The sequence below is a fragment of the Carassius carassius genome, chromosome 23, assembly GCF_963082965.1.
Source record: "Carassius carassius chromosome 23, fCarCar2.1, whole genome shotgun sequence".
NCBI lineage: Eukaryota > Metazoa > Chordata > Actinopteri > Cypriniformes > Cyprinidae > Carassius > Carassius carassius.
In genome coordinates this window covers 26487439-26514989 of record NC_081777.1, presented here as the reverse complement: position 1 = coordinate 26514989, position 27551 = coordinate 26487439, and the positions used below count along the sequence as shown (strand labels likewise).

Here is a 27551-nt window from a genome sequence, read left to right as displayed (position 1 = left end):
TTAGAGCATTAAAAACAAATCATTTTTTGATCAGGGGCCACACTGTTAAAATCAAATAACAGCTTCTATTTTAGGACATCATACCAACAATATTACATTTTTAATGCCCTGCTAACTTCATGCATGACAAAATACCACATGGCTGGCTCCCATCAAAATGGTTTTTAGTATTCCACATGTGTTTTATGGTCCTGAAACCTTTCTCAGTCATAGCCTATGAAAACCAATGTGACGAAGATGGGTTCATGTTACAAGTGATAGGACAAATCAATAAATTATGGCATTATAATATGTTTTTCAACAAACTGAACTAAATATATTGAAAAAAATTGCTGAAAGTTTGACAAAAATAATAAAGCCAGTCCAGCAAAGGTTTCTAAATGAACTATTATTATAGATGCAACCATACAGGTTTATGTTGCCAAATAACTACACACGCACTTGTGTTCTTATTTTTTTTGTAGAAATTCCTAGAATTATTCTAGAAATTGTAGAATATCCTGTTTCACTTAAATAATAAAAAACAAGTAAATAAATACAATCAATAAAGTATATAAGTAAATGAAATAAGTAAATAAAAAAAAATAAAAAATATAAGTAATGTGTAAATTAAATCAAATTAATAAAAATAAGTTGAATAAAAGTAAACAAGTAAAAATAAAAGTAAATACAAATAAAAAAATGACAATTTTAATTCAAAAAAAGAGTAAGGAAAATAAATAATGTAATAAACAAAAATAATACATTTATTTGGGGGTGACCAAGTAGCCTACTTCAAGTTACACTACGTTCTCACAACACCTCTGACATCATGTTGTAAAACTCAAGCTGACAAAGGTGAAGACAATCACCTCTGCAGTCTGCATGGTATGTAATCAATATCCTGCAGGCTTCTGTCTTTAGTGCTGCTAAACTTGAAGGGACCAAAAGCAGAGCCAGGTTGCATTCCATGCGATCATACTGAATGACTGGATGAGCACAAGTCTCCTCTTAGCAGCTGCTCTGTGACTCTGTGGTGGATCATTTTTATTTCCTTTTCTTGAATCCTGGTGTACGTTTCCATGCCCACAGCCTGTCCCAAGCCACAGCACATGCTCAAATACTTCATTTACTGCTCAGCCGCAAAGCACTGCTTTGTTTCCCCTTTCTTATTCTCTATCTTTTGGAAAAAAGTACAGCACCATACGTGGCATTTTTTATAGAACCATTCCTACATTTTATTCTGGAATTTTCCAGCAAGACCCCATATCATTAATGACTTTTGGTTGTTTTTTTTTATTAATTGTGGCTTGGAATAGAAGTCTGCACAGTGTACAGCTTTAAAAACAGCAACAGTCATTTTTTTTCTGATTAACCTTGTTTGCATTGATCCTCTTTGGGAAACACTGTGTCACACAACAGCACAATCTGTTCTTGCACTGGAGGGAGAATATCTCGACAAGGACACACACACACACACAGAGAGATGATACTATTACAGACTACAATGGAAATCTCTTTTTCAGCTCTGGTATTAACAGTTCTGTTATTGCTTCAAAGTAGAAAGGCCTTGAAAGTAGTCATATCAATCATTTTCCCTAAATCATTGAACCTATAAATGTAATGTTTATAAACGTTTTTATGCTAAATCATTATTTTAAAAAAGTGCTTATTATGCTACTGTATGTCCTTATGACTTCCATAAATGACTTATGCAATGAGAAAGAGCACTTTATCACAATTTTCTTGTTGGAACAAATACATTTTGCACTGTCCCATTTTTCAGTTTTCAAAGCCTGCATTACATTTAGACACATTCACAAACATTCCACCCTGCAATGTGCAAACCATAGTCTGTAAGGAAACTTTAGCCAACTTTCCTAACATTGGGATCCTTAAAAGGTAATAAAAGATGTTGTCCAAGGGAAAAAAAAAAAGATGATTATTATTTAGTTTAGATTATTATTATTACTTATTATTACTTATTTTTTATTACTATTATTCTTTATTATATATTTATTATCATTATTCTAAAGGGTTTTGTTTTGTTTGCTTGGGCAATTGTTTTTGTTGTTGTTAAATAACAATAACAACACTATATTAATAATACGAAAATAACAAATTACATCATAATATTCATCATCATATGTCATAATTAGCATTAAAACAAAAGGGAAATCACACAGAATTAAAACTGAAGCAAGCAAGCAAGAAATTAATTCATTCCAAATTTTTCAGAGTTAATTCCAGCTGTTTAACAAATTCTCTTCTTTGAGACAGGTCAGAAAAATACAATAATGTCTTAGAGTAACTCAAACAATGGATTGGAAAATGTGACATATGACCCCTTAAAAAATCATCCTTTTAAATTAATTTTAACCTTAAATATGACAAAACAAGCCCGAAACAAGGCTAACTGACTGATAAAGAGGACAAGTGATATAAAGAGTCCAACTAATAAACTTTATATGTACTGTAGGTGAGTATCTGCTGGTTCACCTGGACCAAAAGCAATTAATTGAACAATGCATACAGAAAGACACAATCTTGTGTTGAAATCAGTGATGCTGAGGTCAAACATCAGCGTATTTGGTAAATCTCAGTCCTGCATTTCTAGACATCTACTCCTAACATTGATCGCCTATATCCTCTAAAGACCAACCAACAGTATAGGGTTTACTTGGCTTACATTCAGTAGACACACCAGTGTGATTGCATGCCCTCTCCTTGACACCCTTTGTTCATTGGTCTGCTGATGAGCGCCAGACAATGGGTGTGGAGCTCATTCAGTTCCCCCTCATTGAAAGTCTTATCCAAACACAGCTAAAGCATCACAACAGATCCTGCCAAAGCCAGCCAGCACACATTCAATCTCCCATATGAAGCACCAATGCATCATGGGATGAAAGACAGTTACATAAGGTTTGTGTAAATGTCTTTATGTATAATCTGTGAGAGATCATTCATTTCTCCACCAAAATGTAATGCCTTTACAGTGGACTTTAGTCAGTAATTATAGAAAATACTATGCGTGCCTATTACTGTATATATGAAACATCCAAACCCTAGGGGTTAGACTGATAAAATTACTTCAGTCGGCATGATTAAGATTTGAAAATTCAGCTGTGTATCACAGGAATAAATTCTATTTCAAAGTATTTTAAAATAGAAAACCATGATTTTAAATAGAATAATATTTCACAATATAACTTTTTTCTGTATTTTAAAATCAAACACATGCCACCTTGATAAGCATAAGAGACTTCTTTATGCTCATGATTTTTTTACTGATGTCAAACTTTTGATAAAATATAAAAATAAATGTATGAAAAAGAAATAAAATAATGTGTATCATATTATATATATATATATATATATATATATATATATATATATATATATATATATATATATATATATACACACATACACACACATATATATACATATATATACACACACATACACACACATATATATACATATATATATATATATATATATAGTACAGACCAAAAGTTTGGACACACCTTCTCATTCAAAGAGTTTTCTTTATTTTCATGACTATGAAAATTGTAGAGTCACACTGAAGGCATCAAGGGCTATTTGACCAAGAAGGAGAGTGATGGGGTGGTGCGCCAGATGACCCGGCCTCCACAGTCACTGGACCTGAACCCAATCGAGATGGTTTAGGGTTGAGCTGGACCACAGACAGAAGGCAAAAGGGCCAACAAGTGCTAGGCATCTCTCGGGGAACTCCAAGACTGTTGGAAGACCATTTCAGGTGACTACCTCTTGAAACTCATCAAGAGAATGCCAAGAGTGTGCAAAGCAGTAATCAAAGCAAAAGGTGGCTACTTTGAAGAACCTAGAATATGACATATTTTCAGTTGTTTCACACTTTTTTGTTATGTATATAATTCCATATATAATTCCACATGTGTTAATTCATAGTTTTGATGCCTTCAGTGTGAATCTACAATTTTCATAGTCATGAAAATAAAGAAAACTCTTTGAATGAGAAGGTGTGTCCAAACTTTTGGTCTGTACTGTATATATATATGTGTGTGTAAATGTGTAAAACAAAATTACTTAAAAATATTAATAACTGTTATAAAAATAAAAAAATACTGTTAAAATAAACAATGGTTAAATAAAATAACTATTAAAAATATATTAAATTATTAAACAGAGTAAAATTACACACACACAAAAAAACAAATTTAAAATGTACGTACACCCATACATTTAAATTATTTTTGAACTGTTTTAAACACTCCAAGCATAATACAGAAAAGACAGAATACATAAAGAGAGATTAATTCCCAGCCATGTTGAAATACACTCACATCAAAAATGGTTTTCGACAGCAATATCCAACTTTGAACAGTGATATACAACTCTGTCATGTCATTTTATGTGAGTGTGATTTCTCCAAGGATTCGCCATATCAATCAGTCAGACAGGCTATTCACCATGCTGAGAAATGAGGGATGGAGCAGCTAAAGATGGTCATCACTATGAGGACATCATTCATGGGAGGTCAGTAGTAGCAGTGTGGCCAGATGACTGCAACCTTAGATGAGGCTAAACCAGAGGCTTTAGATCATTTTAAAGCTGACATGAGAATTGCATTTTACAATACGCAACAAATGAAAAAAATATTATACTCACAATCAGAACATATTTGATGTTGCCTGATAACTTGAATCATTCAAAATCCTAAAGATTACACTTTCCAATGATGAAAAACTTAATTATGATATTAAGCAATGGAATAAAAGAATCAGTTTCATCCAATAATAAATGATCCCAGGAATGTTTCATTGAGTCATTCGTTCCTTATTGACTGCTCTGAATAAAAAACTTATTCTGGTAAAAAGAAAAAGAAAAAGAAAAAGAAAATGCATAGCCTGAATGCACTGTAAGTCACTTTGGATAAAAGCGTCTTCTAAACGCATAAATGTAAATGTAAGAAACTTATGAAATGCCACACACACACACATATATACAAAAAGTAGGTTCAGCAAGAAATAATTTGTTTGATAAAATTTATTACATAAACTCTTTTGGACCACGTAAATGATGACAATTGTCATTTTTGGTTGGGTGAACTATATAATTTATTTCTTAATTTTATTATTATTACTATGAAAATTTTAAGTTATTTCCTTAATAAATTAAACTCTAAATAATAAACTAAAACTGCCAGTAGGTGGTGGTAAATGTCTTAATGATTAAGTCAGAGTCATTTATTCATTTGTTTGATTCGTTCAAATGGCTGATTCATTCAGTAGTGAAGTAAATAATTCTTTATGAATGGTTCATTGAATCATTAGGCTTGTTCGACTTAAAGCGGATCATCACCATCAGACCGACCGGTGTGTGACATCAAAGTACCGCAAGAGCTTAGAGAGCAGGCGATTCCTTGTGCTTTTAAATCGCTCTCGCGGTACTTTGATATCATACACCATTCGGTCTGTGCAGCGTCACTTTAAAGCCAATGCATATGCCAATGGTTCAACGCACCAAATGATTCACCCAATTTGTTCAAAACGTGGATTAAGAAATGAAATGCCGCTGTGGGTTGCTCGAGGATGAACAGTTCCGATTTGTCTTTATACCTGTATCTTGGTTGGCAAAATTGAGCAAAACAGATGACATGGTGTCTAAAATAACACAATGTTAACTTCTTAATGAACTGTCGTATAAGATAAGTATCATATTTGCACTCGTGTGATATTGCACTTAGCCTACAGTTCGTGTGATATTTCTTAACTTTGTGATGTAAATGAGACAAAATTTCAAACTGACACTTTGCCCCATGTCTTGAATTTTAGGGACATTTTTTTAGGCTCCACGCAGTAAGTAACAAAATATTAAAAGTCTAATAATTAAAGTTTAAGTAAAACGTAAATAAATCAGTCGTTTCCCCCATTTATTTTCTTTGTGGCAAAACAAAGTGCCACTCCTCATCTTTCACAGATCTACAGCAAAGTTCACACTAGTCCAGCTGTTTTCCTCTCACACTGGCAAACGGAGCACATTGCAGACCCCACCACAGCTAATAAATCCATGCAAAAATAGAGGGGGGCTCTTGGCTTTGCATAAGAGCTCCTGAATAAGTTTTAATAGGCTTAGAAAAGAGGTGATAAGATTTATGGAATTGCATCTGGAGCTGGTTAAATCACTGCTGTAAAAACAGAGCTTCAGTCCATCAAGATCACAAATGCATCATGTCGGAAAGACTGAAACCCAGGCTGTTCTCCAAGAGCTTCTCGATGAAACTCTCCTGATCGACAAATAGATTAATATTTATGTAAGCCAGCAAGTAATGAAGCAAATATTATTCCAGACGTGTTGTTATTAATATCATTGATCTCATTGATGAAGTCCAAAATTTGCAATATTATTATGAACCATTGTTAAATGTGTGAGCTAAAGGATTTCTTTTCAAACAACAGTAGGTCAACAGCAGGCAAAAAAACCAAACCTAAACCACATTAAAAAAATATCTGAACTTACAAGTAGCACACCATGACCACCCCTTAAACTGGCTATTTTATGTTTTAAATGTCTTGTGGCCTATCAGATCTGCCACTTATGCACTTAAAACAAAGTTAATCAACAAAACAACAAAGTGAAAAGGGGTTACTATAAACATAAAATGCTGCTATATAACTAGCAAGCTAACAGCGCTACCAGGGATTTAATTGGAACAGTGCTACTAATATGGCTTAGCCTTAAGCTAAAGTGTGTCATTTATTATTGTGTTTTAAACCTAATGTTATTTCTGTACCACTGAAATCACAAATTTTATCAAATCAAACCAAAAATTAAACAAACTTTCACAAAGGTACTTGATTGATTTGATTTTTTAGTTGTCTCATAAACTACCGTATTTTCCGGACTATAAGTCACACTTTTTTTTCATAGTTTGGCTGGTCCTGCGACTTATAGTCAGGTGCGACTTATCAAAATTAATTTGACATGAACCGAGAGAAATGAACCAAGAGAAAACATTACAGTCTACAGCCGCGAGAGGGTGCTCTATGCTGCTCAATGCTCCTGTAGTCTACACTGAGCAGCATAGAGCGCCCTCTCGCGGCTGTAGACGGTAATGTTTTCTCTTGGTTCTTGGTTCTAAATAAATGCGACTTATAGTCCAGTGCGACTTATATATGTTTTTTCCCTCATCATGACCTATTTTTGGACTGATGCGACTTATAATCAGTTGACTTATAGTCCAAAAAATACGGTACCAGTGAAAAGTTAGTTACAGCTAGTTTTTTTTTTAAGAACTGTCTTTTGCTCACCAAGCCTGCATTTAATTCAAAATACAGGAAAAGCAGTAATAGTGAAATATTTTTACTAGGGGGGTAACGGTTCACAAAATTCATGGTTCTGTTCGATACGACATGGTGGGGTCACGCTCTGGTATGTTTTCGATACAGATTGGGGGAGGGTAATTGGTTACGTCGCAATGTTGGAAATATTTCTGTTTTATTCCATGGAGGCGAGCCAATGGATATCACACACAACCAACGTGCAAACTTTGAAAAAGAGTTATGCCCGTGAAAATCATAATGTCAGTCAATTCACGGAGTAATGATGGAGCTTTTGCTATCTGATGTTGCATATTCTCTCAGAGACGATGAGACTAATCTACTTCGACATATGCTGATAACGGTATATAGCTAACTATTTCTAATACTACATTAAAAAAATTAGAAGAAACAAATTTCATGTTAAACAGGTTGTTTATATTAATTATGTTAATATTTTAATTATAGGCCTAGGTTTCATAGTCTGACTACCTCAATTGCAGTTCGCTTCTGTACTCAGTCTGAGATAGCAAACTAGGGCTGCAACTAACGATTATTTTGATAATCGATTAATCTGTCGATTATTTTTACGATTAATCGATTAATCGGTTTATGTGCTTATATTTTAGTTTTTTCCATTTTTTCCCCAAGTAAATTATTAATAAATGGTCTTTATCCTTCAGCATAGATTTTTAAGAGATTTTAACCATTTTGCATTGTCATATCCTCATTAAAAATATACCTGGAGTTGTTTTATTGTGTTAGTAATCCTTTGTCGAACTCTTCTGCAATCAAAACACTGACCCATACTCTAGCAAATTTCACAAGGAGATATCAAATGTTTTCACCATGGCAGTCCTTAGAGCTCCTAAAGTAGTTTAACATCCCGGACAAAGCTTATTAAGGAATCTTTCAGAACATATTTTCACGAAGAATAAGGATAAAACAGAATAAAATTGCAGTGCATTGTATTTTATTATTTACTGGAAAACAGCTTTATAGCTTTTGCTGTGAAATTGTAAACAATCCTTCGAAAAAAGTGCCAATGGCATGAAACCTGAATGGAACTCACAATTTAAAGTAAAATCCATCAGAAGGTTGTCCAGAAAAAAAAATTGGACACACACAAAAAACCTGCTGTGTGAAAAAGAGCAGTGAATACTTAGAAAAAAAGTGTATTTCAAATATCCTTAAACATTTATCTCTCTCATTCAGTCATAATTAGGCTCCACGACTGAATTTTGAACTGGTAAACGACAAACTGATCACAGAACATGTTTGTAAAGCTTTAAATGTTAACTGTTAAAAAGCAATGTTATCAGCTTTTACGACTAAACATTTGCAAACAACATTGTACTGGAGAATCTGCACAAATGAAAGTCTTAGGGGCCGTTCACATATCGCGCCTAAAAACGCGTGGAAAACGCTAGGCGCGCCACTTTCTCCTCCTTTCCAAAGCGCTCGTGCAGAAGCGCCCCTGAGGCGTCTGCCTTTGCTAAGCAACCATGACGTGCTCTCTCCTTGAAGACGCGGAAATTTCAGCAAAGGATAAATGGATTTGCAGCTCAAAAAATCGCTTGCAGTAGCTCTGCTACTAAATTTATTTCAAAATGGAAATCCATATACAACTATGATCAGCTGTTCCTTTCATCTTGACTGAGCTTTTAACGTTGTTACGGGAAAGGATGAAGCTGATTGGTTAGTTCTTGTCACATGACCCGCGGTGCGCTTGCTGCATTCTGAAAAGTTGAAATGTTTTAACTCGATGCGGTGTTGGAAATAACGAACTTGAGCGCGCAAAAGACGCGATATGTGAACGTCCCCTTAAACAGTTCCGTAGTGCAGAGTTTACAGGTTACTCTTCTTTTTTGAAGGCTCAAAGTAAAGTACTCCCACATCCTGCTGAATGCTGCAGAGACGCTGTTCGGGAAGCACGTGACAAAACGAGGCCAGCTATTGGCTATTCGCTACTTCTCCTGTTGTACTGGCTGAGTAAAACCTCCGGTGGCTCATTACTGCCACACTTTGGTCACCGCAGATTTGAAATATGCACGAAATGAGCCGCTTACGGCAAATAAAAGTTATTTAGCAACGAATCGATGACTAAATTAGTTGACAACTATTTTAATAATCGATTTTAATCGATTAAATCGATTCGTTGTTTCAGCTCTATAGCAAACCATCTCCCAGTTTTCAAAATCTAGTTTTATTTGACCTTCTTTGTGAGTTCTAGACTAAAATGATAGAGAAAATCAAGTTTTTTTTCATACTGAGTGGATGTCCGTTACTTCTTGAAATGTCCTGCCCTCCATATCCATGATGACTGTCAGAGACAAAATTGCATAGAACATCTCTGTACGCTGCCACAACTTTGAATTGAAAACAATCTCTCCAGAAACAGCCAAAGCAACATAGCAATTATGAAGAGCATTCCAAAACACAGGACTAGAGCAGACATCCCAAAAGCTGAGAAATAACCACACACACACACACACACACACACACACACACACAAACAGAAATCATGGTATTCATGGTAAATCATGGCATCAACAATTGAACATATCACCTTAATATTTTTGCCCATTTGATCACTTGATCATCTTTCTGCTACATATTTTGTTATTCTCGTAATATCCTCTAATGCACAAATCAGTCATTTTAAACATCTTACTGAGCTGATCTGAGCTGATCTGTCTTGTAATTAAGCTTTGCACAAAATATTTTTCACACATTGTGCAAAATCTGCAATCAGTCTAGCGCTTTTGGGAAGTCGTGGCCTACTGGTTAGAGAGTCGGACTCCCAATCGAAAGGTTGTGAGTTCGAGTCCTGGGCCGGCAGGAATTGTGGGTGGGGGGAGTGCATGTACAGTTCTCTCTCCACCTTCAAAACCACGACTAGGTGCCCTTGAGCAAGGCATTGAACCCCCAACTGCTCCCCGGGCGCCGCAGCATAAATGGCTGCCCACTGCTCCGGGTGTGTGCTCACAGTGTGTGTGTGTGTTCACTGCTCTGTGTGTGTGCACTTCGGATGGGTTAAATGCAGAGCACAAATTCTGAGTATGGGTCACCATACTTGGCTGAATGTCACTTCACTTTTCTGACATCCAGCTATTAGCCATTTAAAAATAAAAATGGATTACTGAAACAAGGGCTAATGACTAACATGTAAACTAGGCTAGAATTATAGAACACATTAGACTAACCCTGTTATTTATATCAATCATGTCTAAATTTAGAGTCTTCACATTGTACACAATTACTCCCTTTTAAAAAGCATAACTGACAAGACATTTCTACTACACAAAAAATCATTATAACTGGACGAATCCAAATGGTATCATGTCCCAAAAAAGGAATTCTTTTAAGAACCATTAAAAAGAAATCTATGGTATATGGTAATCCTCTAATATTACTATCATCATCAGCTACCATTCGTAAACCAAAGAATCTTGTATAGGCTACAAATTACAAATGTATCATGAAAGATCATGCTTCTATCATCTGAAATTCATCAGCTGCTGCAGACTAACTTAAAAGCACATTGTCGCTAAACAACCAAGTAGATTGTTACAGTGTGATTGTAAAACTAATGTAGTGTTGCATAGTGGTTCACCAAGCCAACAGTTCACCACAGTAAATCAGACAGAACTGATGCAAACTCTTATGAAGGCAACCTTTTTGAGGTCTTCCAAGAAAAACCATGACTGGTGTACTAATCAAACTCTGTGGTACAACCTCACATACTAGCTGATTTCACCAAACACGTATTTCAAGGGGCTGTTCTGCTGGGAGGCATTGGCGTAAATCCTACAATTTGAGGTCTGGCGATGTGCTTTTGAGAAAAACAGCTAGATTGCTGGATCTTTGATGAAACACCATGTTGCCTCGAGCTACACAAACAGCTTCAACAATTATTCACCTTCCTTGAATTCAAAATACAATTACAATTTTGCAACCCATCTATTTTCAATTCAAATACAGGTATTGGAATATATTTCAACAGGCTTTCTTAAAGGCTCACAACCCTTTACAAGATACAAATCACTCAAGTAATGTCAATTAATGCCCAATGTCTTTGACATTGAAAAACCCTGTAATATAAATAATTTCTGATGAATTTTACAGGAAACTACACAGTAACAAGTTTTGGGAATTTCCATGCAATGCAGCTAATTAAACAGTGACTCATGCAGCTAAAGTCAATGTTATGTGCTTTTAAACTCTTGAAAAAAGACTGACCATGAACATCAGTCTGTTCATGAGTTCACACTTACATATAATTATGTAAGGTCAAATAGGTCATTTAGATGGCTTGTTAAAGTGCAATGAAATACACTATTACATTTACATTTATTCATTTAGCTTACGCTTTTATCCAAAGTGACTTACAATTGCTATATATGTCAGAGGTCGCACGCCTCTGGAGCAACTAGGGGTTAAGTGTCTTGCTCAGGGACACATCGGTGTCTCACAGTGGATTCGAACCCGGGTCTCTCACACCAAATACATGTGTCTTATCCACTGCACTAACACCACCACATTATATCTGCAGACTAGTGCAGGCCCGGTTCTAGGGGGTGCTTGAGGGTGCTAAGCACCCTCAAATAAAAGTGAAAGCACCCTCAGATGAAAAATTATTAATAGCACACATAAACGAGATTTTGCCGAAAATAAAACACAGACGGATTTCACACTCTTGCCTATAATAGGATAGCCTACACAAAATAAATAAATTAATAAAATTAAACAAATATATATATTAAATAAATAATTTCGTTATGCTTTCATGTTTAATGCATTGTATTTGTCCTTTCGTGATCGCGATATGCAAAAGGTGAAGCTGTCTCTTTAACTGCCCACTTTGCTTGCGTGCGTGCTTCCCGCTCAGAAATTGTTAGCCGACTTTCTGAGACGGGGCTTTAGGTAACGTAAAAATAAGTGTCCATTTTGCGCAGACACCAGGGAAAACGTAAAAACATTCAAAATACCTCAGCTGATAAACATCATGTCGACCAGACGCGCTGTGTTCTGTGACCTTTTTTTTTCCACTGCCCAGGGACAAGCATGTGAAGAGTCAGTGGCTACAGTTCATATTTACTGACACAGAAGTTTAGCCCGAACCTCGCGTCATTTTAATGACGTTTCTCCAACATAATGTTCTCCAACATAAATGCTTTCAAGTCTGGATTCGCAAGCCGTTTGAAGGAAGGTTACAGTACTGAATATATTTGGATTAGCTTCTTCCTCCTCCTCCGAATCACAACCTACAAGTATTATTATTAATAATTGTAGCATGCTCAATAAGTATTTTGTGTAACGTTATGTGTGTTGTGTAACGTTAAGCTAGCGCAGCTTCTTGGTCTTTTGCTGTCAATTGTTTTGAACTGCTTGTCGTTGTTTTTGGAGTTGTCTTAAAGAATATAGCAGCAATACCTTGGTGTAATAACGTTACTGCAGCAGTGCTTTATCAATATGTTTATGCATAACGCTAACAATGAATGACTGATTGGGTGTTGATGTGTTGTCATGGTTGTCATATTGTACAGACCCGGCAGTCAGCGCTAGTGCATTATGGGTAATTGTTTGTTGGGAGTTGATTTATGCGTTATTACAGCAATATGGTTGGGGTTTGTGTTAGTAAAGTTACGTGTGTTTATGTTCAAGTTGGGTTGGATGTTCTTGGTACATTTTCTGCCTTATGTAAAAATGTGTCTCTCACCGTCATGGAGAGAGACGTGTGTAAGGCAGTGACTTTTGGCCATTCTAGGAGTGTTCAGTTGAAGTTAAAGCCGGTTACAACAAGGGTATCACCACAGTGTAGGTAGGCTATGTGTGGCATGTTTTAACGTTTTGCAAAGTGAAGATTGCTGCTTGTTTACATGCTATTCTATAATTTACTGCCAGATCGTATATTGTTTAACATAACAGCAATTACAGTAGTATTGTTGTATACAACATCCCCAATTTTGAGATACTATGTTTCAGACTGATGACTGAGCTATTTCCTACGATTATGTAAGCAGCACCCTCACTATATTCAGAAGCACCCTCAGTGATTTGGTTCTAGAACCGGGCCTGGACTAGTGTTGTCAAAAGACCCGGTACTTCGGTACTAAAAAAATTTTACGGTACCAGGTTTCTTTAAGTACCGGTAGTACCGAGGTCCCGTTCAAATCCGGTTCAGCGCTATGATTTCCGCGCTATGTGTTCTGCGCGTCTCTGTGTGAATTAATGAATGGCAGAGACGTGCGGGTTTGTTTACTACATAGACCGAAGCGCATGACGCTTGCATTAATTTCAGCATCTGAGCTTCAAAGTTCTCTCTCCATCAAGCGATCTGAACTTTTCAGTTCATCTCAATGGACGCACAGCGCACCTGTATTTGATGCTCTTTAAACTCTGTGTGAAGACACACGACTCACCGTCGCTTTACTGATAGCGCTGTTTCTCACACATGCAAAGAGAGAGAGCGAGAGTCTTACCATGCTGAATCGACACGCTATATGTAAACTATTCTTTGTTGTCTTCTCCAGTCAAAATAATGGAGTTCATATAGAATTATTCATATTTATTTTCGAACAAGCAGAAGAAATACCGGTTTCTCCTGTAGTGGGCGGAGCTAATGCACAAATGGCAATTTCATTGGCTGGCGCTGATTTCTTACCGTCCCTGTTTTGATTTCAGCAAATCATTTTGACCGAAAGCAGACAACGTGATTAATATTCATGAACCCAGCAGCTCATCAATTCATAGTGCATTGTATATACATTGGTATGATAGTAGAATTAGTAGTAGTATTGTCTTTTAATAATAATTAATATGATCTATTACTATTTTTTTACAGAAACCCTCAATGACCAAAAATATCTTAAGCATCACCACCAGTCTTAAGTTCAGTTAAAATGACAAATATGCATTCATTAGCTAGGCCTAAAAGTTAATTTTTACATCAAGGCATTGTGCTAGAAATATTACTATTATTTAGTAAAATGTATGTGATACTGCTACTACTGTTGAAAAAAATTATAATACTTTATTTTTTAAAGAAATAAATCACAATATTTCTTCCATGTTTTAATTTTAATAGCAAATCCCCTTTATTTACCAAAAATAAAATGCGTTTACATTTAAAAAAAAAAAAAAGACAAATTAAATTTGGGTGAAACTTGTTTACTGTTTTTCATAATTATATAACTTGTAGAAAAACTTTAAACACAGTTGTAAATAAATATAAAGAATGGCATTGGTTTTATTTTTAGTGCTAAAAAGTTATTTTTATTTTTAATTAGCATATTTTTGTGTTTTGCTTTGGTACCAAAATTGGTACCGAGAACCGTGGATTTTCACTGGTATCGGTACCGAATACTGAAATTTTGGTACCGTGACAACACTACTGCAGACAATGTGGTGCTGAAGTGAAATAGCTGAGCAGTTTGAAAGCCAGATTATAAAAGGCCGCTTAATAATAATAATTTAATGAATTAATAGGAGAATGAGCCTAATATGGTCTTGACTATCAACAGAGACATCTGCTATCCTCGATATCTCGGACTATCGTCGATACAAAATACTATAGTCTATTAGCACAACCCTAGGATGCATAGGCATAACTTTGAGGCTGAGGTGATGTCGACTTTTGCTAGAAAAGTGCTAAGACCCATGAAATATATAAAAAGGATTAATCGAGGTGATTACTTTGAAAACGGCGAGTTATGCAGAGCTGACAGATCGATTTGGAGTTCCTTTCCCCAGAATTTTCCAAGCAGCCACTCATGCAAAACTGAAAATGCGGGGCATCTAAAGGGCTGATCATGAACCCTTGTTCAATTCACGCCACGTATGGGGAAGCTGAACAGCTTATTTCAGTGAAATGTAAATGTAATGAAATTCAGAAAAATGGCAACTTTTGATGTCCACATTGAAGGATTTATGATTGCTGTAGCGTCTGTCGTAAAGAATTGTCTAAAAATTCAAGATTAAGTGTACATTTTGAGAGAATCATCGGGACGTTGGTGCCCTTTTGAAGGCTTTTGACATAATGCGCATGTACATTGTATGGTGTAAAATTAGGGGTGCTCCGATCACGATCGGCCGATCGTTATGCGCATCTCGTCAGTAAAGCCGGTTGTCTAATCAGCGGTAAATTCCATCAGGTGCGTGATTTCACATCGGCCGATCGTGATCGGAGCACCCCTATGTAAAATACATTGTCAGGTTTGTTCAATATAATTTTTATGTTATTTATATTTATAATTTTTTATTCCAGAATTCTAAAAAAATCGGAGTGATTTCTTTGTATTCTATGCCGTCTGCGACGTGGCTAAAAATTACATCAACATCCTTTTGTGTCACAACGTAGTTTAACAACTTTCAGCAATGAACGACCTGTTATTTAGCGACTTTACCTAAATGAATTTGCAATGGGGCCTGTGCCGTGTTGGGACCCGGCTGCATGCGACGCTGCGGCCGGAAGAGCCGCAGTAAAAGGTTGAGCCAAAGCGATAAGCGAGTAAGGCTTTGCTGCGGTGAGATCAGCGGCACGGCCCAGGCTCGTTGGAAGCCTGCCACTGCGACCCAGCGCTTTAAGGAGAGCAGAGTCTTGTGCACCGTGGGGCGATGGTGGTGTCGAGCTTTGCTCAAAATATTTGCCACCCTGCTGGAGTGGATTCAGGAGTGAGTTTTGGTTGATTGCTGAGAGATGAATAACTTGGATCGTACGGATCCACTTTGTTTACCCTTCGTGAGGATGGAGCGTCGAATTAATTAGCGTTTGTCTCAAGCTTAAATACGGTCAACTTCCAATTGGAGGAGTTATTGGCACAGCTGAAAGATAAGAGGATCCCAGTGCAAAATTTGGAAGTAATGCTGGTTGAGGTGAGGTTAAGCCTCGGTGTCGTGGAAAGTGTGCGGCTGGAAGAATTGAGAGCAAAGGCCATGACGAAGACTGGAGCTCGGCGCCGGTGTTTGGCAGAGGAGGAGCAATCCTGGGGACGGCAAATTAGCTGGAGAACCGAAAAATCCCCAGTATAGACCTCGTCGTCTAAATGGTTGAAGCGGAGTCTGATGTGTAATGGCAAAAGGTGCAAACCGAATGCTGATAAACCGTCAAATGGATAGAGGTCAGCATAATTACTCCAGTCTTCAGTGTCACCTGATCCTTCAAATATCATTCCAATATGCTGATTTATTATCAGTGCTGGAAACTGTGCTGCTTAATATTTTTTGGGGGGACCTGTTGTACTTTTTTTCTGGATTCTTGGATGAATAAAAAGTTAAAACTTTTTTTTTTTTTTCAAATAGAGATATTTTCTAACAATATACACTACCGTTCAAACGTTTGCGGTCAGTATAAATTTGTTTTGAAAGAAATTAAAACATATTCATCAAGGATGTGTTAAATTGATAAGAAGTGATAGCAAAAGGTTTATATTGTTAGAAAATATTTATATTTTGAATAAATGCTGTTCTTTTTAAATGCTGTAAGTTTTACTAATCCCAAACTTTTCAGTAACTAATTTCAAACTTAGTGTATGCATTTGTGTGCTTGAACACTTAAAAAGAGAAAAGGGGGGAAAAAAGTCAGAATTTGAGTGTTCCAGATGTGTACCAAGTGCCATTTACCGCAAAGCGACAAAGTATGAAGAATATGGTACTGATATTACAACTCACTTCAACAGAAGTGGTTCATAAAGCATCTAATTCCACACGACCTTTAAAAATTCACCTAAGGACAAGAAAAAAATGATCTCAGCCTTTTTCTGATGTATTCCTGTAATACAGAATGACATTAATTAAAAAAAAAGTGTTTAAATGACTAAATGACAAGGCAATCTCTTGGGAAACTAGCAGGATGAGCGATGGCAAGCATTCAATCTGCCAATACCGTATGTCCAGTAATGTGATACAGGAGAAACCTCAGGAATGAATTAGTGTGATTGAGAAATAAATGGTCCAGGACTACCGGCCCTACAGGGACACGAGGCAATCAAAAAGCTTTCTACTGCCTTCTGATACGCTAATGACTGCATTAAAGCAATGTCAAATATGGTTTATATCAGGTCTACAGACGTAGCCGTGTAGCTGCCAAACAAATCGCCTTCAGTTGCTCTCTTAAGATCTCACAGGCCTTCTGGAACACCAGGAAAGGTTCCAAAAAACGGTTCTAATGTTTTTTAAGAGGTAAAGCTGAGGCAAAACAGGGAAAATACATTTGTTAAGCATTTCGTAAAGCTGCCTATCTGATAAGTGGAATAAAATCAATTTCTGATGTGCTGAGACTTTCAGTGACAGGTTTGAACATGTCATTAACAGCACACACCGTACATTACTTTACAAAACTGCTCGCTTCCTCCCTGTTAAGAATAAAGAATCAAATTCCCAGTGATAATAGTACAGTGAAGAGGACCAGGCCAAGTAATAGTTACCCGTGTCTTTAATTGCCACAGAGAGGTAGTAATTCCGAAAAGGCCTGAACTATGTAGAGGCTCACAAAAGTGCTTTTGAACCAAGGGCTGGCAGAGAGAGACGCAAGGGATGGTTGTGCCTTGCCAATAAGGTCCCTTTGTGTGCAGTTAGCTGGGTTTCATTCAGGTAGTGAGGATGGCTCTCCAGGGCCCCATTCTCCATCCCACTGTGCTCTCACGCACCACTCTGCATGCACTTCTAGGTACAGAAGTCCAGTTTTTCACATTCAATTCATATTTTGGGAAAAGTTTTAATATGTGAACAGCACATGTATGTAATCAATCTTGAACTAGAGAAACTAAAGACTATAAAACTACTAAAGAACAACTAAAGAAGAGATGCGCTGATACAATTTTGACTGATACTGATAAGCCAATGATTCTTTTCATGTTATGCCAATAATAAATGTTATACTGTTTTGGTATTTTAGTTACGTAATCTCATGATATTGGGTTGGTTATCATGCCTACAAAAATCAGTATATGCAAAGTATAAATGTATGGTAATATGTAGTCTTTATTGCAATATAAACTCAATAGGTTGATTAGGACCCTATCGCTGCAGACTTCCAAAAGAGTGAACTGTACTGCACTCAAAAATAAATGGTAAATAGATAATGGTGCAAAATGGAAATTAGGCAAACATTTAAAATATTAATAGAGTGAACATCTCACAGACTCTGAAAATGTCTTTTATGACTGGAGATCAAAATGACACTCAAAATCCCGCTAAATGAATGACTCATAATAACCCTTCCTTCAAAAGCTTGCAATAAACTGTCTGTTGCAATGGTGCGTGTGGTTTCCCTCAATTTGCAGTGTGACACATCCAAGGCTAAAGTCTAAGGCATCTGGCTTCAGTTAGTCAAACTCTTGTATTGTCTATGACACCATCATATGTGCTCTCAAACACACTCTGAACAAACTGTCATACTGCTTTGGCCTCCATACTGGGAGTAGAAACAGAGGGATGGAAGGCAGCACTGGAAACTTTGGCTGAAAGATCTCGATCTAGGTTTTCAATGGTCATTTTCCCTAATGATGATCTAATTCTTAACTCAATAAAATATGACCCACTAGAATGTGCTGTTGCACTGATGATGGAGTGGGAGAAAAGCCAACTAAAAGACAATAAAAGTCACACTTCAGTCTGATCAGAAGAGCCCATATGCTTTGTATTACAGAAATGTACAGTAAGTCAATGTTCTTTAACTGTCAGATGTACCAGGAGCCTGATGGAATATAATTGTCATAACTTTTCTGAAACACAAAACTTGAAAACGTCAGTTGACCTGATATGGCTGCTAGAACAGGAGAAATATGCCATTTCAGTTCTGAGTACATTTCAGACATCCAGTCTGTTCCATAAAGTACCATGCATGCTTTACAATTTCCACCAAATATACTAAAACATGCCATCTTGCAATGAAGCAGATGCTTGTAAGAAGCACAAACATCTAATCTGCCCATTGTGTAGCAGATTTTCTCTATTTATACATATCATTTATCTAAAATAGTTTCAATCAATCTAAGAAGCAGAAAGGAGCCAAAGACAATAAGTGCAATAAAATGCATTATTAAGGTGAATTACTTTTTAGGTGAAACTCTTGATAAATTTATATGAAACTACTGTTAGGGCTGCACAATTAATCGAACGCGATTAATTGTGATTGTCATGCACATTTAGTCAGTAAAGCCGGTGCTGTGATTAGTAGTAAATCTCTATTACTTGCTTTCAGGAAGAACAGCATTCATAGTCATAGACAATATAATTGTAGAATTATAAAATCGTCAAAATCGTCTACGATAATGCCAGCTGTTTGCATATCTTCTCAGTGAACTTCGGCTCTGTGTAGTAGATGCTGCTCCATCTGAGAGCACTTGAAAATACCATATTTAATAACGTTTTAACTCCAAATTCACTTCATATCGAAAGTAGAGTGTTTAAAATAAATCCTTCTGTGAGATGCCGTGACTTCTTAAACAAAATACATAAGGCACACAATATACAAGTATGCAAAAATAGTAGTTATAAGTTGTGCTTGGAAAAACAAGTTTCACTATTCCTACAGCTAATACTTACGTTAGGGATCTAAACAAACCTCAGCACCTTTGGGCAACCAATATGAATGATATTTGAAATCAAACTGCTTGTTGAGTGGTGTGCTATTTTAAGACTTAAGATTTTAAGACCAGACTTGGCTCAAACTTTGGTCGTTTAACAACCACCTGGAAACTATACAGAAGCTTTGCAACTAGAACAGACTTGAAACTGCATTAAACACATTACAACACAATCATAACACCTTAAAATGGCACAGCAATGCTTTGGAAACCAACCTGAACACACAAGCATCATAGAGGTGTGTCAGGCTCACATTAACACATCAACTGCGGTACTGTTGAAAAAGCTCAAAACAGACATAAACCTACACGAAGGACAATTGCTTTCAATTGCCTATGAAAAACTGACTGGAAGGCTTCCTCCACAGGGAACGCTAAACATGTGGGCAACTTCTGTTAGAGGGTTTAATTGGAACAGGCACACGTACAGCAAATAACACACTTGAAATGGTTTGCTGGACTCTGTAAACAACATGCCATAAACCACTAGGCATCGGTGAGTTATCTACCCTGCAACACATGCACAAACACATTCATGGAAACAACTCCAACCTTATCAACATCACATCTTCAGGAATTCATGTTGGGCCTCAAAGCGTAATATTTAAAGCAGAAAGACTGCTCTTTTTTTTCCTATGTAACCAACACAGTCTGCTCTCCAAAATATAAAAGCCTGTAAAACAACAGCATGTGGTTGAGTCACGCAGCATCAAAATATAGACAAGAATGTACTTGCCATATAGTTATCACCATAACGGAGCTACGTTACTGAGATATAAAGCAGAGAAGAAAAAAAAAGAAAAGGGACCATAATCCCCAATGTACTTTTACATGGATGGATTGATAAATTAACTGAACATGTCTTAAGTATTGTGTGCAAATGTCGATAAAGTACAACATTAGCATCATTCTAACACCTAGTGAGCTGTTAATCTAAATCAAGGTATCAAGAAAAGGCAATCCCAGAACGCATTGAAAAAAAAAAAGAATCTATACATTTATTTAGTGATACAGTGAAATATTACACTTTAAATGACTTGTATTTTAAATGGGTCATATGATGTTGCTAAAAGAACATTATATTGTGTATTTGGTGTAATAAAATGTGTTTATGCGGTTTAAGGTTCAGGAGAACTGAAGATGAACACCGAGCCGAGCCAGATAACGAACAAAAGACTGACTCGTTCATGAGTCAAGAACCGGTTGCATCGGTTTTCGGATCACCAGTAGTTCTTTCGGACAGTTCGATTCAATAAACCAGTTGAAGAAAACGGTTCACCGGTTCTTTTGCACTCGACGTAATGGCGTCATTTGCGATGATTGCCCTTGATTCAAGCCTTCGGTTTACCCGTGCTCATAACACTAGCACAGAATCAGTTCAGAATCAATCACCAAAAGAATCAGTTCGGTTCATGCGCTCTGTGTGTCAGTCTGCTTCACGCTGAATCACACATGTGCAGTATCATCAGCTCCTCGATTCTTCTTATCTGGCTCGGCTCTGTGTTCATCTTCAGTTCTCTCTTCACAGCAGTTCAGTCAGTGTACTGTTTGAGTGAATGCATTACTCCGGGATATTGGTTTGTTTGAACTCAGAGGGAGTGTCAGCCACATTAAAAAAGTTAACATCTTAAGTCATTTGTGGATTAATGCGTATTAGAGATGCGAACCGTTTAAAACGATTCAGTTCGATTTGATGAACTGAATGATTCGTTCGCGAACCGGATATCCAGACTAGGGATGGGACGGTATGAAAATTTTATATCACGATTATAGTGACTAAAATTATCACGATTATCAATATTATCACGGTTTTGTTGAAACGAGATGAAAGTGTTCAAAAATAGTTGATGCTCACACTGAAAACATTTCAGCAAGTTTTATATTTAATAATCAACAAACAACTAATAAAACAAGCAACTCTATGCACTTAATTTAAAGAAAGATTAAATTCTGTGGCATTTCCTTCCTTACAATGAAAAGTGTAGAAGCATAGAAAAGTCACTGACTTTCGCCATTCCTTCTCGAAAAAAAACAAAAAAAACATTGTGCGCTGCGCTTGCGTCAGACTGTTGCTGGCTGGACATGATTTAATAGTGAGTTATTAAAACCGCGATAATCAAACACGGTTTTAATGATAATTCATTTTTAAACGATATTACTAACCTTCAGCACATTTTATCACGGTTATCAATAAAACCGGTTATCGTCCCATCCCTAGTCAGACTGCTTTGTTTTGAACTCTCTCACACAACAGACACGGAAGAGAAGACAATGCTGAATAAAGTCGTAGTTTTTGCTATTTTTGGACCAAAATGTATTTTCGATGCTTCAAAAAATTCTAACTGACCATCTGATGTCACATGGACTACTTTGATGATGTTTTTCTTACCTTTCTGGACATGGACAGTATACCGTAAACACTGTTTCAATGGAGGGACTGAGAGCTCTCGGACTAAATCTAAAATATCTTAAACTGTGTTCCAAAGATAAACGGAGGTCTTACGGGTTTGAAACAACATGAGGGTAAGTTATTAATTACATAATTTTGCTATCTGGGTGAACTAACCCTTTAACACACTTTAACAAGTTTGAATGCATTCCATAAACTTTCCCTCAAAATGAATAACAAAAAATTTAGGAGAATTCAGTTCATTCATAGCTGATTTTGTTTAAGCTACAGTGTACATTGTCTGCTCCACATCATGTAATACTATAACATCTATAGCAGTGATGTCACAGAGCCCAAATGCAGGCTAACTGCTTGAGATGTCATTATCTGTGCTTATGTCACACAGCTGTAAGTGAAGTGTTAAGCTGAGCTTTCTTCTGTTTCTGCTAAGTCACAGCTTGAACTATCAGGCCGATGCTGTCCCGTACCCACAGAGGCACAGAGCAGCTCTTGTTCCCCTCCATGACCAGTGATCCCAGCCTGCACTGAACAGCCTGGCACTGGGCGAGTGAGCCAATGAGGTCAAAGGGAGAACAAAACTGTTGATTTAACAACTGTGAACTCAGTGTGGGTGTGAGTGTGTAGATGTTTAGTCGGCTGGAGATAAAAGGGAATGTTTGTGAACATCAGACTGGAAAAACAAATCAATTAAGTATGACAACTTAGAGCTAGAGATGATGAAAACTACACTCCTACAAAAAAAAAAAAAAAAAACTACTGTATGATTAATTTCTTCCAAAATGTGAATCACAAACCAAGTAGACTGAAGAAAAAAAAAGAAAGGAAAAAAAAAACTGTAGGATTTATTTTGAAAAGATTTTCACCTAGAAATTGCTAATTAATAATTAGGGGTGCACCGAAATTTTGGCCGCCGAAAATTTTCGGCCGAAATAAAAAAAACAACCGAAAACGTAAACCGAAAATGAATGTCACCCACCCCTCCCATCCGTGCGCAAGCGCTTAGGTTTCACTCACGGTCGAGCTGTTATCACGCGTCTGCCTATCAAAGATTAAGCATGTCAAAGGGCTGTCACAATCAAAAAAAGCTTGTCACAAAAGCTGCACAATCGATCGGACCAACCAACACAAGTTTCGAAAACGAAATCGATTTTAACGGCCTTCTCTCGGAGCGCGTCCAGCTCGTCACTATACGCTCGCAGCGAACGCGCGTCACACAGCAACTGCAGCAACACAGCCTATTAGTGCATAATATCAATGTAGCCTTCAGTAATGTTTTTCATTGATGTTATGGCAGTCCACATTGCTGACTTGTGCGCGTCTCAAGCGCCCTCTTTACATTCGCCCTAATGCCTGTTTAGATGTCGGTGGATTTGCCTATATTTGGCGTTGAAAAACGGATCAACGCCAAATATAGGCAATTTACTAACGATTCAATGAACACTTTGCCTATGTCTCAAAAATCGAACAGGATTTTTTTTTTCACAAAAGTTACAGCCCTATAGGAGAGGACACCAAAGTTGCAATATGTAACATTTGTTCTGCAAAAATCTCCAAAATTGTGGATTTTTTTGCACAATTTTTAAAAAACTATTTTATTTGATGGAACATAAAACTTGAAGAATAATTATTTATATTTATTGTAAAAAATATTTTATGTTTTGTTATGTAACTGTTAATAAAAGTTTGATTATAATATTGTGATTTTTCAATTCAGATCCATTAAATCCAAGCAATATATATATACGTTTTTAAAAGAAGCCATTTTCGGCTTCAGTTCCGGTTTTCGGCCAAGTGCATCCTAAATATTCGGTTTCGGTTTCGGCGCAGAATTTTCATTTCGGTGCATCACTATTAATAATCACAAAGTAACAAAACTCTTGAATGAATGATTCAATGACTCACTCGCAGAAACTTCACTTGCTTCATTACTGGATGAATCTGTGCTTTTGAATGAATCTCTTGATTGAATGATTAAATGACAAATACTTTTTAACAATCACTTGTCACCACCTACTAACTTAATGTAATCGATACAATCTATAATTGAAGCATCAAGTTACTCTCAAAGGGCGATTTACTCTATTTTGATCAACACATAGTCATCAGTGTTTTATATCTTATAATCTTTGTTTTATTCACAACTTTGCAAAATAATTGTTAACGGTGTAAGCTTTCATTTGGAAATACTTATTCAAAGTACGTATATGTGCAATGAAAAGCTTTGACGCCTATTATATCAACATTTTAATCTTTCAACACGAACTCCAGTAAAGAGCTGAAAAACAATTAGATCCAGCAAAAGGGTTTGATTAGACCGAAAACTCAGTGTGGTGAGTTTAATCCCAGTCTCTTTAAAAGAGAGAGGACGATGAAGCTGTTGGGGAGGGGACTCATCAGCCACAAAAAATGGTGCCATGTGCCCTCCCTGCAGCACAGAGAATATTGCCACGTGTTCCCTCAGCAGAAGGCCTTGGAGAACAGTGGTCGCGAGGACTGCCTGCTCCGGCAGGATGCAGAACAGGAATGTAAGGGTCAGGGTCAAAGGGATACATGCTGATCTTCTAGACTGTAAACACAACGGTCATTTCTGAGACCACATGGACACATCTCAGAATAGGGAGGCTGTTTACGCAAGGATAAAAAAGCCCTGCAGTGGACGAACGGCTCTGAAAGGGCCATCAGATAACCTCAGCATTCCTTGAAATAGGGGCCATTAAGTTCAGGGCCAGGAGTGTTAAAGGAAACGATCCCAAATGAGAAACGTTTGCTAAAACACCAGAATCAATCATTCAGTCTGGCTAAATCATTCTGTATGTCCTCATGAGCTTTATAAGTCTTGGTTTGACCATGCATGTGACAGCTGAAAACATGTGACTCTGAAGTAGATATTGTCTCCACCGGCTACTTTAGAGCATATTGATCTCTTCTCAGCTGTTGTCTCTCAAAGAGCTCTGAATTTAAGCTTTGATTCCTGAAATACCTCTGCGCTCTAACATTCCTCACTCGCATCCAGCTAAGATCTCAAACTCTTACAACTCTCTTTACATACAGTATATTGTATAATTTTCGGCAACATTAATTTATACAATACAAATAATTAAAAATGTTTTACCAATGCCTATTTATAACATGCCTGGTATACTACAAATTGAAAATAAGATTAAACAGCACACTGTAAAAATGGGAATAAGATTATCCATAAAGCATGATAGATAGATAGATAGATAGATAGATAGATAGATAGATATGCTTTCATTATTTGAATACATATATTAATTATAATACATAATACATTATTAGATAATACATTATCCGTAATATTTTACATATAGTATCATGTCCGTGCATCCTTTCTTACTTACATTTTATAGTAAAAATTTGTATTTTAGTGTATATGGTATGGTAACAGTTTTAACCAATGAACAGGTTTTTACTGTATCATTCTAATCTCTTTTTCTGTTCTAATAATGTTTACAGTGTTACTGCATTTAGAATTTCAGCAAATAGGTTGTTACATTGTAACATTATTTGGTATTTTATCCGTTTTATTATTATTAATCATCACATCTAGGGCTGAAAAGACATCAGTAGGAGAACTTTACCAACAGGTAAATACTCCTAAAGACCCAACTAAAGTCCTCAGTAGATAAAAACACAAACAACCGATACACACACGAGTATTCAGCGTCACCAGTGCACAATAAGGCTCATTCATCATGACCCTTTATCAGTTTACTTTACATGAACATACTCTTACCTGTCTGGCGTCTGCTCCTGGAAGCGTCTGTCAAACACTCAGAGACCAAAACAAAGTTTGGAGTAGGTGAAACTCTTTCCTCCGCGTTCACTTCAACTCTGCATTCCGACTGAGCGCTGCTACAAACTTTCGGAGTCACTAATATGAGGCATAAACGTGATTCTGACATACACCGAATCTTCTCGTGCTACTGAGCCACTCACAGCTGCAGGGACTCTTGAGTCCAGTGGAAGCGGAAATGCGGCGCAGCGGCTGGAAGAGGTTTACTGACTCCTACAGGCGTGACTGCTGCTCTCTTTATGGATGAAGTTTAACGGGGTCACGTTCTCTGCTTTCACTAAATATCCTGAACAGAAATGAAACGGTTTTCTGCTGGCCATGTGCAGTTTTTGCATGTATTTGAACATTTGAAGCTTATATAAATTAAAGATCTGTTATCTCACTATTAAACGAGTTTTTTAGACATTCCCAGGGGAATATTTATTGACTACAAATCGACCGGGGAACGTTCTCAGAACTTTGGTTAACGTTCTGCCAAGGTTCTCTCAAAGTTATGAACGTTCTTCCAGTAACGTTAAAAGAACGTTCATTCAAATTGATATGGTCTTTAATAATGTTCTCGAAACGTTAGCAGAAAAACTATTTATTGAAAGTTATCTCTGAACATTTTAGTTGGATGTTTATATTCACTTTTTCTTTTAAGTGTTACAAAGTAGTTTCAGTTGGTTCAGTGAACATTAAAAAAGTAACATTCCCATAATGTTTTCAAAGAAAATAAATAAGAATAAAAAAAAGTGTTTAAGGTTTGGGTTTGTGTAAAGAAGTGTATAAATGGATGCTTACAAAAACATGAGTAAACGTTTATGGCTGATAAAAGATCTCTCTATCTATACTAAAAGATGTTAAGCCATGTTTCATAACTGCACCAGCCACTGGCCTGAATCAGTGCTATGTACTGTCAGGATAGCATCCAGCTGCATCCAGATCCAGAAAGCACAATGTGCTAAAAACTCTGCTGCACATTAGCTTGTAGCCTACAAATTAATCATCCGATGTTTTGCAACTCAGACTTAAACATTATCATTACAAATCGTTTCACTCCCACTGTGCATTGTTTACATCATCTCATTGTTTTTCATCTGTTTAGGATTGTCCCTACAGATACAGTAGCATTAAAAAAAGAATTTGCTCATGAAGGAAGTTTTGTCCCATGCAGCTTTGAGCTGTGATGTATTGCATACTCAATCAGCAAGACATGTATTGCTGCACTGCATGTGTGTGTGTGTGTGTGTGTGTGTATATATATATATATATATATATATGTGTGTGTGTGTGTGTGTGTGTGCCTGAATTATACATTTCATTCTCTCCCTATCCGTTTTTAGTGAAAGAAACTCTGACTGGTGTTGTCCATAGCAGAAACAGCCTTTGCATGTTCATGTTCCTAAAGAACATTTAAACATGTGTATTGGATTCCACCGACTCGCTCA

General features: G+C 36.7%; 1 protein-coding gene across 1 annotated transcript in view; it reads right to left on the bottom strand.

Annotated features, from left to right (window-relative positions):
• The window catches only part of LOC132101659 (tetraspanin-9-like), a 200173-nt gene extending 173848 nt beyond the window's left edge, over nucleotides 1-26325 (bottom strand). Inside the window, exon 1 of the mRNA XM_059506768.1 lies at nucleotides 26062-26325. The gene's annotated coding sequence lies outside the window, so the exon portion shown is untranslated. The remainder of the gene's footprint in view (nucleotides 1-26061) is intronic.
• Nucleotides 26326-27551: the final 1226 nt, after the last annotated feature.